Source organism: Neoarius graeffei, chromosome 14 (genome assembly GCF_027579695.1).
Source record: "Neoarius graeffei isolate fNeoGra1 chromosome 14, fNeoGra1.pri, whole genome shotgun sequence".
In the NCBI taxonomy this organism is placed as follows: Eukaryota; Metazoa; Chordata; class Actinopteri; order Siluriformes; family Ariidae; genus Neoarius; species Neoarius graeffei.
In genome coordinates this window covers 14953447-14972228 of record NC_083582.1, presented here as the reverse complement: position 1 = coordinate 14972228, position 18782 = coordinate 14953447, and the positions used below count along the sequence as shown (strand labels likewise).

General features: G+C 42.7%; 1 pseudogene; it reads right to left on the bottom strand.

Annotated features, from left to right (window-relative positions):
• Window positions 1-1128: 1128 nt before the first annotated feature.
• LOC132897555 (craniofacial development protein 2-like) lies at window positions 1129-2539 on the bottom strand (annotated as a pseudogene).
• Between the last annotated feature and the right edge of the window lie 16243 nt (window positions 2540-18782).

Here is an 18782-nt window from a genome sequence, read left to right as displayed (position 1 = left end):
GATGTCTTTTTCTGAGCTATCGCCCCAGGACCCTAGATATTTGAAGTTGTCTTCCCATTCAAGTTCAGTGCCATCTGCTGTGTGCAATGCTCTTGGATCTTCAATATTGTAAGCTAGCGATTTTGTTTTCTTAGCATTCAGACCAAGACCTACTTTCTTACATTCATTTTCTACTCTTAGCAGTAATTCCTGAGCTTGTTCAATCTCATCTGATAGTAGCGCTATGTCGTCTGCAAAGTCTAAGTCAGCCAGTACTTCTTTAGGATGTCTTCTAGATCTTCGGTGGGTGATAGTAAATCCCAGATCTTCTTCCTTCCCAGTCATTGCTTTTCTCATAGCATAGTCTAGCACAATTATGAACAGAAAAGGAGCTAATGTATCACCCTGCAACACACCAGTTGTGATGTTGAACATCTCTGTAACTCCATCTGGGGAGATGACTTTGGCCTTTGTATACATTTTCCCAATTGCTTGTAGTAGGTTTGGTGGAATCCCATAAGCTTTCAGAATACGCATCATTTTACCTCAGTGTATTGAGTCAAATGCTTTCTTGAAGTCAATGAAGGTTATAACAGCCTTGATGTTATTAGCTTTAACTCCTTCTATTATTCTTCTGAGTGTTAGTATTTGGGCCACTGTAGATCTTTTGGGGTGGAAACCATTCTGGTTTACTCTAAGTCGGATGTCAATTACACACCTGATTCGATTTAGAATCATCCGATTATACATTTTGGCTATTATGCAAATCAGGCTGATCCCCCTGTAGTTGTCAGTCTTTGACAAGTCTCCAGCTTTTGGTACAGGGATGATATTCATAAAGGACCATAGATCAGGTTTGTCATTATTGATCAGAGCTTGATTGCAGAAGTCTAGACATATGTCGTCAAAGTCACATGACTTGAATACTTCAGGTGGTATATCATCCGGACCAGCTGCCTTCCTGGTTTTTAATGAAGATTTCACTTTCCTAAACTCTTCTATAGAGAACAGGTCATCACTGATCTCAAGGTCTTCAAAGATGATTGGAACTTCCTCGTCTGGGTCTTCTACTTCTTGAGAATTGCCAAGGAGTTTCTTGAAATGGGAGAACCATGTGCTAACTCGTTCCTCAGGGCTTGATCCCACTACTTAACCTTCTTTAGCTCTTTTCCTACCAGTAATCTCATTCACTGTCCTCCATGCCTCACCATATTTCTGGGCACTATAGGCTGCCTCGATGTTTTGTATTTGTGCCTCAAGTTCCGCTTCTCTCACTTGATTATACACTTTATATAGATTTCTTAGTGCTTGAGACCAGGCTTGTTTATCCTCTTCAGTCTTGGTGTTTTCATACTGATTCTGTGCTGCCAGTACTTCCTGGCGGGCTGTAACCACTTGTGAGTTTGATGACCTGAGGAATCTTTTTGTTTTTGTTTTCTTGGGCAGGCATTCTTCCATAGCTTGTCTGTTGGCTTTGACAAACTTTCCATACTTCACCCCATTACCCTCTTCTTCCAATACCTGGAATCTGTTTTTGACGGCAACTGTGTACTTCTGCTGTAGTTCTGAGTCAGTAGAAAACTGCTGCCAATCATATCTTATCTTCTTGTCTGCCTTGGATGTTCTCAGACTCAATCTGATTTTGGCACAAACTACACAGTGGTTGGATCCCACTGTTCTGAACGTGTTGTATGCTTCAGCATTCTGAACGCTGTTCCTCCACTTTTGACGTACTAGAATGTAATCCAGTTGCTGTAATGAGTCTGATGCCTTGTCTCTGTAGGTCCACAGTTTACCTGATCTTTTCTGGAACTGTGTATTAGTTGCTATCAGGTCATACTCTGATAATAATTCTATGAGGTACTTTCCATTTCTGTTGGATTTATCATGATATGTAAATGGTACATCATCTGGTCCTAGTCTTGCATTGAAACCTCCAATACATGCAAGAAAATTATGTGCCAGGACATCCTGAAGAGTGTTTCTCAGGACGTTGTAAAATTCTTCAACTTCTTCTTCATCTGCACAGTTGGTAGGTGCATATACAATGATCACTGTTGTTTTAGGATTGCCGTCAAATTCAGCAATCATAATTCTTTTACTGACGTTTGGCTTTCAGCAGGGCTTTTCTTGCTTTCTGTCCTAGCAGTAGTCCAACTCCACCTTGGGAAGCCTGTGCTTCATTTCTCCAACCTGAGGATGTAATCAAATAGCTGGAACCAATCTTTCTAAACTTGATGGGGTTGTCATGAATGATATGATATTCTTGCACTCCCAGTATTTCAATGCCTCGATGATGATTGCATTGCTCTAGTTCCATGGCTCTGTTATCGTCTCTTAAAGTGTTTGCATTGTATGTCCCCATGTATAATGGTTTCTTACAATGCAGAAGGGCCTGCAAACATCTGCTGTTCTCGAACGGTTCCCCCCGCGAAACACGGTTTGCGGAAACGTCGTCATTCTGTTGATTCAAAGATCAACTAGCTTCAGTGTTGCCGGCAGAGTTCCTGCTCACTCCCGGAGCTGGAAGTATAGGATTTGTTATATCTGGTGTATCCATAGTGGTTGTCTAACAAAGCTATTAATTCACATGGGACGCCACGCCTCAAGTGAATACTGTGAGTCGAGCTGGAAGCATCCTTTCTATGCCCCTATTGTATGACACAAGCAGCGTTAGTAGCTTCTTCTTCTAACAAGAGGATAATGTAGGAAGCACTACTCAAACTTTGGCAGAACTACAGCCAAGTTGACTATTTGAACTGGTGGTGAGTGTTCACCAGGTTTGTGAGCATACATACCGTAACCCCGGTGAGGGAGGCAGGGGTGTGCTGACACTTGCCTAAGGTGAACACCCAGACTAATGGAGGGAAGGAGGCATCTTACTTCTCCATTCTAGACTTTGCCCAAAGCAAAGCAAAATCTAGCCACTGCCCTAAAAGGAAATAATCTCACTAAATTTCCTGAACTCTTTGAAATAAAGGAATTGAGAATATAGTTTAAAATGTGATGTCATGGTGCATACAAGAAAGTTAGAAAAACAAGGTTTAAGTTCAGGAATATGCTGTATATTCTGGAAAATTATAACATCCCACACTTTTTTTTTTTTGCAAAACATACAGTGAGCTGTTTGGTGATGATGCCAGCCTCGATCGCAGATTTGTTCATGTCCTTGAGAACTTCGAAGTCTGGAGCTTCGATGAACACTACATAGGGCAGGAACTCAGCCGTCCGCAGCACTTTCAGAGCCTGAAGTGACAGAAATTGGGATGACATTGGAGTAAAACACTGAAATATTTCATGCTGATGTCAGTATTACTGGGGTAAAGTGATGTCGGTATTGGCTTGGTGATACTCAGAGCTCTGGTACCGATATCATGTCAGAAATGTTCATCCTTAGCGCTTAGTAGATCATATTAATAAACTGTTATCTCCTTGACAAGTTGTTTACCCAAATCAAATCAAACAGCTTTCTTGAATATCGTTGCTTTTTAAAGCTGGTCCATTAGATGGCACTACTGAGTAATAGTGGTAGTAGAGCAGATTCCGTGTTCACACTTTCAGGTAACAAGTCACCCGTAGTTTGTAGTCTTGTGGGCATATAGACCCCTTGCACTGACATCACATTTACATTAGCAACTATCGCTACCCTATACCTGGGGGACAAAAGAACTTTGTTTACATACTGTTCACATACTGAAGCCAAGCGAAGATGTCTGGCATCTGTTGCTGTTGTCCTAAGAAAACTACAGCTTAAAAAAAGCTCTACTACCAGATTACTTGGATAATCTTAGTCAGAAATAAGCAAAAGTTGCGTATCCGCGGAAATTAGAGTTTATTAAAGGTGATAAGCTGTACAAAATTCCTCAAAATGACTGGAGTGACGGTGCAGATTTGTGGCCTAGTGTTAGCATTAGCTACATGTTGGAATATACCTTCTTTTTCCAGAAGATTCCTGACATGGAAGAGCAGTTAAAAAAAACTACAAAAGCAAGAAAATCTTTGTGGAAAGAATTTTTCTCGACATCAGCTTTTGGGAACAGAGTGCTGCGAAAACCAAAGTATTTACTCTCAAAGGACTCCTACCTGAACTGTGGGCTCGATGGTATTCCCAGCTCTCCATGTCTCAACAACCCCAAGGATATCTGGTTCCAGAGCTATTTGCACTCTGTAATTTATACACTGATACTTGTTATTTTTAAAACAATATCTGAAGTGTTATTATCTCATCTCATTATCTCTAGATGCTTAATCCTGTTCTACAGGGTCGCAGGCAAGCTGGAGCCTATCCCAGCTGACTACGGGTGAAAGGCAGGGTACACCCTGGACAAGTCGCCAGGTCATCATAGGGCTGATACATAGATTAGATTAGATTAGATTAGATTAGATTAGATTAGATTAGATTAGATTAGATTAGATTAGATTAGATTAGATTAGATAAAACTTTATTGATCCCTTTGGGAGGGTTCCCTCAGGGAAATTAAGATTCCCGCAGCATCATTACAGATAAACAGAGAAAAGAAATAGAGGAAAACTTCTAGATAAATTAAAATAAATTAAGTATTTACATATACAAATATAAAAAGAATAAGATATGGGGAAGAGAAGAAGGGGGAGAGAGGGGGGAGGGGGGGAGGGGGGGCGGCAGCAGGAGAGATATTGCACTTTATATTGCACATTATATTGCACATTGTCCGGTATTGCTTATTGTTAGGCTAGACTACTGCTCCTTCCCATCCTCTGTCCTGTTGCCCCTCCTCCCCCCCAGAGAGGAGTTGTACAGTCTGATGGCATGAGGGACAAAGGAGTTTTTAAGTCTGTTCATCCTGCACTTGGGAAGGAGCATTCCGTCACTGAACAGGCTCCTCTGGTTGCTGATGACGGTGTGCAGAGGGTGACTGGCATCGTCCATGATGTTCAATAGTTTGTCCATAGTCCTCTTCTCTGCCACCATCACCAGAGTCCAGCTTCATGCCGACCACAGAGCCGGCCCACCTGATCAGTTTGTCCAGCCTGGATGTGTCCTTCTTGGATGTGCTGCCCCCTCAGCACACCACGGTGTAAAACAGGACACTGGAAACCACAGACTGATAGAACATCCACAGGAGTTTCCTGCAGATGTTAAAGGACCGCAGCCTCCGAAGGAAGTATAGCCTGCCCTGTCCCTTCCTGTATAATTGTTTGGTGTTGCAAGTCCAGTCCAGCTTGCTGTCCAGCCACAGCCCGAGGTACTTGTAGGAATCCACAGCCTCCACCTCGACTCCCTCGATCAGAACTGGTCGTGACCTTGGTCTGGACCTCCCAAAGTCAATGACCAGCTCCTTGGTCTTCGAGGTGTTGAGCTGCAGATGGTTCCTGTTGCACCACACAGCAAAGTCCCTCACCAGGCTCCTATACTCCTCCTCTCTGTCGTCACTGATACACCCAACGATGGCTGTGTCATCGGCAAATTTCTGAATGTGACACAGCTCCGAGTTGTAGCAGAAGTCCACGGTGTACAGGGTGAAGTGAAGAGGGGCCAGCACCGTGCCCTGGGGTGCTCCAGTGCTGCTAATCACAGTGTCAGACATGATGTCCTTCAGCCTGACATACTGCGGTCTGTCAGTGAGGTAGCTGGAGGTCCAGGTGACCAGGCAGGGGTCCACTCACATACTGTTCAGTTTGTCCTGAAGACACAGACAACCATTCACACCTACAGTCAATTTGAAAGTCACCAGTTAACCTAACCTGCATGTCTTTGGACTGTGGGGGAAACCGGAACACCCGGAGGAACCCCACGCAGACACGAGGAGAACATGCAAACTCCGCACAGAAAGGCCCTTGTCAGCCACAGGGCTCGAACCCGGACCTTCTTGCTGTGGGGCGACAGCGCTAACCACTACACCATCGTGCCGCCCACAGTGTTGTTATTAATAAATAAATAGCTCTAGATTTTCAAACAAGATTGTAAAATTTTATTTTAATTTTATCTAATAGCTAGTGGATGGTGGAATAATTACAAATGCTAACAGAATCAGGACATTCCAGTTGTAGCAATAGTCTAGAGTAACTAATCACCCTTGTAACAATAATTTCAATAAATGATTAATGTTCAGTTCCCTCTTCATTTATTCTCTATTCAAAAGGCACAACTGAGTCACACAGGTTGATGTGTGTAACAGACAATAACAATTTTATCCAAAATATTTTTTCCTGCCTTAGTCGATTTATTTCCATTTTACATGGATGTAGCTGTTGTAAAGTTTAGTCTGTTAGTGTAGAACACTCTCGAACTGTCGGTTAATTACTACACTCTGGCTCCATGGTGACATTTTGCACAGGACTGGGATCCTCTGATAACAGAAACAAAGCTTCAGTGCTCTCTGCTCTTAATCTTTTCTGTTCTTTCAGGATATATTGCGCATGTCACTCCTTGTTGGATTTTTTACTTATGTCCAAGTTGTTTGAAACCAATCTGGGTTTTCCATGTCAAATAAGGAAGCTGCTTCACCTGTAAGGAAATCAAACACTCTCATGAAGAAGCTAACTCGAATGCAAGCAGAAAAAAATAAAATGAGATTCTTAAGCAAACGCTTCCATATTCACTTCCAACTTTCTATTATTTTAAAATACATTTTAAATACAATCGTGAATTTCTTTGGAGTTTTCAGGCTTAGCTCCTCTCATCGTATTCTCTTTAACCACTCATTTCTTTGTTGTTCTTGTATTTGCTTCTCTTTGTTAACATTTTTCTTGATCCCAGGGAGATGGTAATACCTTTTATCTAATTCTCAATTTGAACAACCAAAAACAGTGCAAAAATGAACCATATTGAAGACAGATTAAGCCTTGCTTACACGAAAAACAGTGTCTGTTTGACCCCCAGGTGTAACTATCATGTAATGTGTGACATCATGCACAAGGGATGACTTGCAACCATGTGATCAAAATGTGCAACGTCATGAGCTTCCGCCATGATGGTGACTATACAAAGCAACAAGGATGGTAGCCGCTGAAAGCATGTCTGTGAACAGTGCTGAATTTTCTCAGTATTACCACGATTTGAACAATCAAGAGAAGATTCAGTACAAAGAGAAGATAGATATGTGTGGTTTTGATCCATATTATTTTAAAAAGTCATACTTTTCTGAAGATAAGACGCTTCTACCAACCATCGAGTACGAATACAGGTCATTTCATCCAATGACCATTTCGTCCAATGCCTTTTTCATATGCATTATCATCTCAACTCATCTCATTATCTCTAGCCGCTTTATCCTTCTACAGGGTCGCAGGCGAGCTGGAGCCTATCCCAGCTGACTACGGGCGAAAGGCGGGGTACACCCTGGACAAGTCGCCAGGTCATCACAGGGCTGACACATAGACACAGACAACCATTCACACTCACATTCACACCTGCGGTCAATTTAGAGTCACCAGTTAACCTAACCTGCATGTCTTTGGACTGTGGGGGAAACCGGAGCACCCGGAGGAAACCCACGCAGACACGGGGAGAACATGCAAACTCCACACAGAAAGGTCCTCGCCGGCCACGGGGCTCGAACCTGGACCTTCTTGCTGTGAGGCGACAGCGCTAACCACTACACCACCGTGCCGCCCCCTATGCACTATCAATTATTTTATATATCATGTAAAACCCCGATTCCAAAAAAGTTGGGACAAAGTACAAATTGTAAATAAAAACAGAATGCAATGATGTGGAAGTTTCAAAATTCCATATTTTATTCAGAATAGAACATAGATGACATATCAAATGTTTAAACTGAGAAAATGTATCATTTAAAGAGAAAAATTAGGTGATTTTAAATTTCATGACAACACCACATCTCAAAAAAGTTGGGACAAGGTCATGTTTACCACTGTGAGACAGCCCCTTTTCTCTTTACAACAGTCTGTAAACGTCTGGGGACTGAGGAGACAAGTTGCTCAAGTTTAGGGATAGGAATGTTAACCCATTCTTGTCTAATGTAGGATTCTAGTTGCTCAACTGTCTTAGGTCTTTTTTGTCATATCTTCCATTTTGTGATGCGCCAAATGTTTTCTATGGGTGAAAGATCTGGACTGCAGGCTGGCCAGTTCAGTACCCGGACCCTTCTTCTACGCAGCCATGATGCTGTAATTGATGCAGTATGTGGTTTGGCATTGTCATGTTGGAAAATGCAAGGTCTTCCCTGAAAGAGACGTCATCTGGATGGGAGCATATGTTGCTCTAGAACCTGGATATACCTTTCAGCATTGATGGTGTCTTTCCAGATGTGTAAGTTGCCCATGCCACACGCACTAATGCAACCCCATACCATCAGAGATGCAAGCTTCTGAACTGAGTGCTGATAACAACTTGGATCGTCCTTCTCCTCTTTAGTCTGAATGACACGGTGTCCCTGATTTCCATAAAGAACTTCAAATTTTGATTCGTCTGACCATAGAACAGTTTTCCACTTTGCCACAGTCCATTTTAAATGAGCCTCGGCCCAGAGAAGATGTCTGCGCTTCTGGATCATGTTTAGATATGGCTTCTTCTTTGAACTATAGAGTTTTAGCTGGCAACGGCGGATGGCACGGTGAATTGTGTTCACAGATAATGTTCTCTGGAAATATTCCTGAGCCCATTTTGTGATTTCCAATACAGAAGCAGGCCTGTATGTGCTGCAGTGCTGTCTAAGGGCCCGAAGATCACAGGCACCCAGTATGGTTTTCCGGCCTTGACCCTTACACACAGAGATTCTTCCAGATTCTCTGAATCTTTTGATGATATTATGCACTGTAGATGATGATATGTTCAAACTCTTTGCAATTTTACACTGTCGAACTCCTTTCTGATATTGCTCCACTATTTGTCGGCGCAGAATTAGGGGGATTTGTGATCCTCTTCCCATCTTTACTTCTGAGAGCCGCTGCCACTCCAAGATGCTCTTTTTATACCCAGTCATGTTAATGACCTATTGCCAATTGACCTAATGAGTTGCAATTTGGTCCTCCAGCCGTTCCTTTTTTGTACCTTTAACTTTTCCAACCTCTTATTGCCCCGTCCCAACTTTTTTGAGATGTGTTGCTGTCATGAAATTTCAAATGAGCCAATATTTGGCATGACATTTCAAAATGTCTCACTTTCGACATGTGATATGTCGAAAGTCGAAAGATATGTCGAAAGATATGTTCTATTGTGAATACAATATCAGTTTTTGAGATTTGTAAATTATTGCATTCCGTTTTTATTTACAATTTGTACTTTGTCCCAACTTTTTTGGAATCGGAGTTGTATTTGTTTGTTCGAAAAAAGGAGGAATTCTCAATGGAATTTGATCGAAGCAAAATACATTTTTGTAAAGCAAATGAGTGCCATAGTACGTGCACTTCGACACTAAAGAGCGTACTAATGGGGGTAACCATGTAGGCCCGTGCCACTTGCTGACCTTGGGATTAGTTAACTCCCTTGTCATTGCAGGCTGCTCACTTGCATGTCTATGTTTCTGGCTGGATCATTACATTTTCAGGCACCGAGCAGCGCTCTCACGGGGGCTTCGTTTGTGAATCCGGGGCTGAGGCGCTGTCCTACCGACCCAAGACCATTCTCTTTTGAAGGGGGAGGCTTAGAGGGAGGTGCCTGTAAAATTTGGCTTCACTGTGAGCTCCCCTGGCCGAGTTATTAATTTTTAAAGCTGGCTGCATCATATTAAATCTTTAGGCACAGAGCAGTGCTCTCGCAGGGCTTTCATTCGTGAACACCGGAATACAAAATATATAAAATATAAAATAATTGATAGTCCATATGAAAAAGGCTCTGGACAAAATGTCTTAACTATTGGATGAAATGATCATTGGACGAAGTGTCCTGATCCCCTCGTCTCCTCTCTTACCCCTTTTCCACCAAATCAGTTCCAGGGCTGGTTCGGAGCCAGTGCTGGTGCTGGTTCACAACTCGTTCAACTTGCAAGCCAGCTGAGAACCAGCTTGCTTTTCCATCACTCGCGGTGCTAAGAGAAGACATGTCATTACGTCGCTGTATACGTCAGTTAAGTCATTGTATACGTCATTGTATACGTCATTACATCGCTGTATACGTCATTACGTCGTTGTATACGTCATTACATCGCTGTATACGTCAGTTATGTCGTTGTATACGTCATTACGTCGCTGTATGTCATTACGTCGTTGTATACGTCATTACGTCATTGTATACGTCATTATGTCGCTGTATACGTCAGTTATGTTGTTGTATACGTCATTACGTCGCTGTATATGTCATTACGTCGTTGTATACGTCAGTTACGTCGTTGTATACATCATTACGTCAGTTACGTTGCTACGTTTGCATAAACCTTGGCGCGAATATCGAAGCAAAAACAATGCGGAAGAAGCAGCAGCAACAACAACAACAGCAACAACAATAATAATGGATGATTTCTCGTTTGTACAGCTGCTGCTTCTCGTCGCTTAAAAATGGCGATCTTTCGCGGTCTTGTTATTGTTGTCGGTCTTACAGTTTTTCTTGATTGGTTTGGCTCATTTCCTGAAACTGAGATGACACTCCTATAACTATAAGGTCATTTTGCCAAACAGTGTTACAGTTCTGTACAACCCTTCAGATAACCAGCAAAATGTCATATGTCTCCCAAAACTGTTCATTCATGCTTCAAAATTAAATCCCTTTCCCATATAAATAGTCAGTACCATAAAAATGGTATAGATCCTTCTCAATTGCTTGGCCTCATTTTCGTTCATTAAGTGCTTCTGTCTAAATGACCTGGATGGCTCAGCACAACTACATGGATCATCTGCAAATGCTCATATCTCTCCCAAAACAGTTTACCCATGTGTCAAAACTAAATATCCTTCTCACATAAATAGTCAATGCCCCCAAAATGCATTGTCCCTTTGGCATTGTGTAAGCACTGCAAGTCAAAATGCTTAGACATTTTGTCAGAGGTCTAGCTAAAGGAATACTATTATATATAAAACTGGAGAAATAGGGTTTTACAGTGAGAGCAGCCTCCAAAGTTTGACACCACACACAGTGCACTCATTTCGCCAAGGAAATTGTTTATTCACACAATTTTCACACAAACCAAATTGCATGCATTACTGCATTACGTACAGAGAATATAGGTAAAAGGAAAATATGCATTGACCTTCTGCATGTGATATCATGCGTCCTCGCGCTGAAAGGCTGTATGGCAAAATATAAACATGAACCAAAAAAGCAATAAAGTTCCAGAAATGAAACACTTGGACTAGTCGCTGTTGCCGTCTTCCCCCACCCTCTCCTGGTAACCATCCTCATCCTCCTGGCCATCCATCCGCTGCTCTCTGTTTGGCCACAGATTTTCATCTACATCGCACCGGATGTTCTCCCTTGCGATGCAGCGTGGGAAGAAGCGGCGTGAATGTCTTAGCCAACCCCGACACTGATCGCCTGTGATGTCTTCACAGGCAGCATCCATCGCATTGAGGAGAGACCTCTGATCCCCAATGTGGCGTTCATAAACTCTCCACCTCCAAGCAGAGAAAAACTCTTCAATAGGATTAAGAAACGGCGAATATGGTGGTAAAAACACATTACGCATCCTTGGATGGCTGTTGAACCATGCTCTGATGAGTGGGCCACGGTGAAAGCTCACATTGTCCCACACAATGACAAACTGTGGTAGGTGGGGTGCTTCGAGACCCCTTTCATTTTCGGGGACTAAATCCATATACAGACGGTCCAGGTAGAGGAGGAGCCTCTGAGTGTTGTACGGGCCCAGGCTTGCCACACCATTGTCAGAAATGGCCGCACACATTGTAATATTTCCCCCTCTTTGACCCAGGACGTCCACTGTGGCCCACTGGCCAATGATGTTACGTCCGCGCCTGCGGCTCTTGGCCAGATTGAAACCAGCCTCATCTACAAACACCAGGAGATGAGGTGTTTCAAGCCCCTCCAATGCCATTATTCTCTACAAAAGAGAAATATAGGTAAAACCAAATCATGTAGATGGGTCATACACAGCAGTAATATGTTCTTCACAAAGTCAATATAACCTGCAGTGGTTCCAAACCTATGCTGGCCTATGCAGAGGTACTCCAGGTGGTCTTTGACACAAAATGGAGAAATACTGATCACAGTTTTCTGTTACAGTCGTTAGGCAAAATTCTGTGGTCAGATACTGGATTCCAAAGGCACAGTAAAGATACGGAAAACCCCCCAAACTTTGAACCTCTGCATAGTGTATAGGTTACAATGGTGGAAAACAAATACAGTAATTGACTTACCTGCACATACTGGTACCGCAGTTCTTTCACCCTCTCTGTGTTCCTGTCGAATGGTACCCTGTATATTTGTTTCATGGTCATATGATTTCTCTTCAGTACCCGGTCTATGGTTGAGATGCTAATGGAGTTGATATTGTGGAAGATGGATTCGTCTTGAAGGACTGCATTGCGGATCTGTGTGAGTGTGATGGCATTGTTTTGTATAACCATGTTGCAGATGGCTTGTTCCTGGGGATCTGTGAGCAATCTCCTTCCCAAAGGAGGCTGTCGCCCAATTCTGCAGATAGACACAGACATGACAATTTGCACTGCAATACTACTCTAAACTGCAACTGTAATTTACTTTATTTTGTCCAATTTACTGTAGTATTTTCTTTGTCACTTTATATACGCAACACTGCATCATACGATTTTGCAGTATGGGCCTACACACATGCGCACACGTGCAGGCATGCACACACACACACACACACACACACACACACACACACACACACACACACACACACACACACACACACACACAGCTTTCCTAGAAAAAATTGTAATTCCATCACTGCCTGAGTGCATACCTGTTTTCCCTGCGAAAGGGTTGTATGATGGAGGAGACTGTAGAGCGTGGCACGTTAGGCTGCACTCGGCGCCCTGCCTCTGCCATGGTTAGGCCATGATTGACTACATGGTCAATAATGGTGGCTCGAATTTCATCGGGGACAGTGTGATGCCTACGCACTCCTCGCCCTCTTCCCCCTACTCCACCACCACGCATCCGCACCCCTCCTCCTCTTCCTCTTCCTCTCCTTCCTCCTCCTTCTCTTCCTCTTCCCCTTCCTCCAGCTGGAAGTTGTCCTTGTTGAGGTTCCTCCATGTTCACTCTGCAAATAGTACTGGCACCAGGCCAAGCTCTATATACAGTATACATGTATGGCAGCAGTCACAGTCATACACAACACCTGCCAGGTAACTCCACAAACTGTTGGATTGGTCATCTGTGATGTGGGAAACTCCTCCATCGTTAGTCAAAACCTGAATTCACCTGTCACTTATTCACCTGACTGCCATGTATTTATTCCAAAAATCTTCCAAAATCTTCCAAAAATATATATACTATATTGTATTATGTCCTTGACTAATTTTGACAATTGAGCAGACTATTCTGCATATGATGACTTATACGATGAAATTGTTCTGACATGTTTTGGAGGGAACGACCATTACATTGAGAAACAGCTAATTGGGATGGATTACGAACATCTATTCATTTGGAAGTTGTGCTAAATGTGGGATGATTGTGTTAACTGTGGGCCACTTGTACATAACCATTTGCAAGGATGCACTAGACCAGGGGTTCTCAACCTTTTGCAACCTGGGCCCCACCAAAGCTGGTTCATTGCAATTGGGGGCCCCTCTTCTCGCCCCGCCCCCATCCCCCCCCAAACACACTCACCCGCAGTGACGCCACCCAACCTACAGCACCTTATATCGACCGATAGATAGATAGATAGATAGATAGATAGATAGATAGATAGATAGATAGATAGATAGATAGATAGATAGCCCTGGGCTAGATTATTATTATTATTATTATTATTATTATTATTATTATTATTATTATTATTATCATTATTATTATTATTATTAGTAGTAGTAGTAGTAGTAGTAGTAGCAGTAGCAGCAGTAGTAGCATTATCCATTCCATAGAAATACATCGGCCTATTATCATTATTAGGCTATTGTTATAATTGGCAGTAGCACCACATTTCTAATCTGCTTTCGGGCATTATTATAATTATAATTATTATAATTATTATTATTATTATGGCCTATTATCATTACTAAGCTGTTGGCAGTAGTACAAGACTTATGTTCTTTCAGGCATTATTATTATTATTATTATTATTATTATTATTATTATTATTGCTGTTGTTGGTTGTTGATATTATTATTATTATTATTATTATTATTATTATTATTATTAGTGTTTTTATTAGGTATTTTATTAGGCTTATCATTAGCTGGCTATTGATATCATTGGGAATTGGGACCAGGCGTGAATTTAGGTTTTACTTTTTACTGTGCCTTTGTGATCTGCATTTGCATTAATGCGAGACCTGAGCCTGCTTTGCCTTACAAAGATCCTCGATTCTTGGCGAAATGTTTGACAAGCACAGTCTCAAGTCATCCTCAATTTGCACACGATTGCGATATTTCATTTTGAGCGCAGTCATTTTTGAAAATCCTGCCTCACACAAGTAGGTCGATGCGAATGGGATGAGCAGTTTCAAGGCTACGTCACACAGTTGCGGGTACTCCTGCATCAATGCTGCCCAGAATGTCGAAAGAGGGCATGAGGTGAAGACTGCCTTAAGTCTACTGTCACTCTTCAGCTCAATAAGCTGTTCCTGCATGTCAACTGGAAGTTCGTCAGCAGTACACACAAATGGATCTCGAACCCACGCAAAAGAGCGATAATCCTCTGTGAAGTATGCTGCAAACTGTTTTCTCATTACCGACAGGTGCTCTGACGCTGCTTGAAAGACAGATGAGAAATCGTGGGAAGTGCCTGCATTACTGATAAAGTCTGCAAGGATTGGGAACATATCACAGTTCCCCCGACTGATGCGGCCACACCAGAGGTCAAGTTTTTGCTTGAAGGCATCCACTTTCTCTGCGAGAAGCAAAATGTGAGTTTCTCGGCCTTGCAAAGACAGGTTCAAGCCATTCAAGCGGTCAAATATATCGACCAAATAGGAGAGACACGCCAGCCACAAAGGGTCATCCAGATTTTTCGCCAGGTCTGAATTGATTTGTGTCAAAAACCGCTTCACCTCATCTCGCAGCTCATACAAACGTTGTAACACCCGCCCCCTGGACAGCCAGCGAACCTCAGTGTGCAGAAGCAGCTGTTCGTGCTCTGACCCCATCTCCTGACAGAGGACCTCAAACAAGCGAGAGTTTAGCGGCCGTGACTTGATGAGGTTGATCATTTTTACTGATTGGTTCAGCACGGATTCCAACAGAGACGGCATTTTTTTTGCAGCGAGTGCTTCGCGATGAACCATGCAATGGGTCCATTTTACAAGTGGAGCTACCTGCTTAACGCAAGCAGCTAGACCTTGCTCACAGCCCGTCATTGCTCGTGCGCCATCCGTGCACAAGCCAACGCATCGGTCCCACGCCAACCCATTCTCGCGAATAAATGAATCAAGGACATTGAAGATGGCCTCTCCAGTTGTGTGTGACTGAAGAGGGTGGCAAAAAAGGACATCCTCCTCAATTAATTTATCCCTGACATACCTGACATATGTAAGAAGCTGTGCCTGTCCAGCAATATCGGTAGACTCATCCAACTGCAAGGCATAGTATGGACTATTTTTAATAAACTGTATTAATTGCTCTCTGATATCATTGGACATATCAGCAATTCTCCGAGCAACTGTGTCATATGAAAGTGGCACGGTGCCTAATTTGGCTGCTGCACTATCCCCGAATAATATTCTGCACATGTCCTGCGCAGCTGGCAAAACGAATTTCTCGGCATCAGTGTGCGGTTTGCCTAGCTTACCTATTCTTTTTGCCACCACATATGATGCCTCCAGGCACTGCTTAGATACAGTGCTGTGCACGGAAATTGTTGCCTGTTGCTGATGCAGGCCATCACGCTTTCTTTGAAAGTATTCAAGCGGTTTGTCCTTCAGGCCAGCATGCTTCGTTTCGAGGTGCCTTTTAAGTTTGCATGGCTTCATGCTTTCGTTTGCCAGCACCTCGGCACACACGACACACTGAGGACGAAGATCAGAGGTGACAGTAAAACCAAACTGCAGGTATGATTCATCGTACCTCCGAAGCTTTCTCGCAGCTGGTGGTAGACCTACGTCAGTTGTCTTGGGTTTTTTGACAAGAAATCTATCCATTTTGTTAAAGTATTTGTGAATAAACGTGTGTAATAAAGTTGTAACGATAAGTCTGTAGTAGGCTAAGTCTGTAGTAGGCTAAGGGGGCTAACCAGAGGGAACGTATGGGGCTTATCAGTGAGAAACACGATCGATATCTTTATTTGGGGATTTTATAGTTGCAAATTTTAACGAGGTGTGAATGGTGTACTTACTCGTTGAGTGTGTGTGTGTGTGTGTGTGTGTGTTAGTGTGTGTGTGTGTGTGTGTGTGTGTGTGTGTGGGACAGTTGGATTTTTCACACGCAGGGTGAAAAAGGCAAAGGGGTAGTAGACTAGCAGTAAGAAAACAACAAAAACAACAAATTATTTGGGTAGAGCTGAAATGGGGAAAGCAAAAATACAGTGTGGGGTAGTAGTCTTTAAAAAGACTGTTTGGGTTTTGCGCTGTATCGATGGATTGATGATAGTAGACTAGCGAGAGTCGGCACGAGTTAACTCAGCAAGAAACCAGACTAGTGTGTGTGTGGCAAGCACTCACACGGTGGCCACGGTATGCAGACTCACTCACGTGACGTTGCGTCATGTTCGCGTCACGGGCTTAAAATAACCTACACACAAGATTTTATGATAGATTGATGATAGATTTTATAATAGTATTGATTTGTATGTAATAGTCCAATGTCCTGCATTTTGACATGGGTAAATGTGTTGCATCTGCTTAGCTACTATAGCCTGTTAGCCCCAGATTTTTTTTTTCCTCCATACATGAAGCCTACTCGCGACCCCCCTGGAGTACCTCCGCGCCCCACCAGGGGGGCGCGCCCCCCCGGTTGAGAACCACTGCACTAGACACTTGAGACATGTACAAAGGATTTGCAATTTGATGAAAGCAATGAGAAATGCCAATCTGTTGTGAGAAATTGCAAGTGGGTTTGGGGATTTGTCCATGTTATTTTGAGAATGTCATCTCAGTTTCAAGAAATGAGCCAAACCAATTGAGAAAAACTGTAACAACTCCGCCCCCCCACTAACATAAGCAGTTCTTTCCTCTGGCCCAGCAGAGAGTTGGTGCTAGCCTGGAACTGTTTTTTCTGGCCCCAGAGCCAGTTCTTTGTCAGTGGAAACAGAAAACCCGGTTCCAAACTAAGCACTGGCCCCGAACCAGCCCTGGAACTGCTTTGGTGGAAAAGGGGCATCTGTCCTAAGCCTCAGAGTTTCCTCACACTCTTTCTGAATCATGGACGGAATTCTAAAAAATCAGAACATGCCACGGTCATGAGTACTGTTGTGACCACAACCATATACAGCACAAAGATATGGCATAGATAAAAGAGCGCTTAAAGCAGTGGAAAACAAAGAGAGTTGCGCACGCATGACTATGTTTTGTATGGAATGTTGCTTGACCCCATATTTGTATCTCCACCAACATGGCTGACATCCAGGTTCCTATTTTGCTTTGACGTCACTTGCAAGTCAAGGATAGTAACTGCTACTCCTACTGTCGTTTGTGGGTGTGGCCTGTCCAGCATTAGTAGTTCTCATGACAATTGATGATTGATCATTTCATCCAATTAGTTAGTAATTACAGACCCATAAGCATCTTACCAGTAATCTCTAAAATTGCAGAGAAAGTAGTCATAAATCAACTTATAGACCACATAAACAGCTGTAACCCAGGTCTAGACTCAGCTCAATTTGGATTCAGAAAATATCACTCTACAGAAACAGCCATCCTCCATTTAACAGAGCAAATCAGACAAGGTTTGGACAAAGGTGAAGTTGCTGGAGCTGTGTTCTTAGACTTAAGTAAAGCCTTCGACACAGTTAATCATAATGTCCTCATGTCTAAACTTTCCAACTTTAACCTTTCCTCCAACACACTTGCATGGATATCATCATACCTATCCGATAGAAGGCAGTGTGTGAAAATTAAAGATGCAAGCTCCAGCTACCTGAGGAGCACAATGGGTGTACCTCAAGGATCTGTGTTAGGCCCACTACTTTTCAGCTTATACATTAATGACCTCCCACAGTACTGTCATGACGTAGAAGTGCAGCTCTACGCTGATGACACTGTCTTATATGTACATGCAAAATTAGCCCAGCAAGCTGCAACTAAATTAACCAATGCCCTGGTTGGAGTTGTTGAGTGTCTCGACCGATCCTGCCTTACCCTGCCTTACCCTGAATGTAAGCAAAACAAAAGGCATGTTCTTCTCCAAAACTAACCTAAACATCTCAGATGTAAACATCTGCATCAAAGGTGAACGGATTGAGACTGTCAGTGAATTTGAATATCTTGGTGTACTACTTGATCGAAACCTGTGTTTCAAAAAACACATCAAGAAGATGACAAAACTATTAAATATAACTTGGCTAACTTCAGACAGATCAGATCCTCTCTATCCACAGAGGCTGCAAAAATATTTCTGCATGCTCTTATTTTCTCACACATCTCATACTGTATCACCTGCTGGGGGCAGGCTAGTCAAACAACAATCAGGCCCTTGGAATCACTGTACAAACAGGCACTGAAAATATTTGACAAGAAGACACTTAGATACCACCACTGTGACATACTACATACTGTAGGCACAATTTCCTAACTTTTGATAATTTCAGATTTTTTTCAAACGTATGTACAGTCTACAAAATCCTA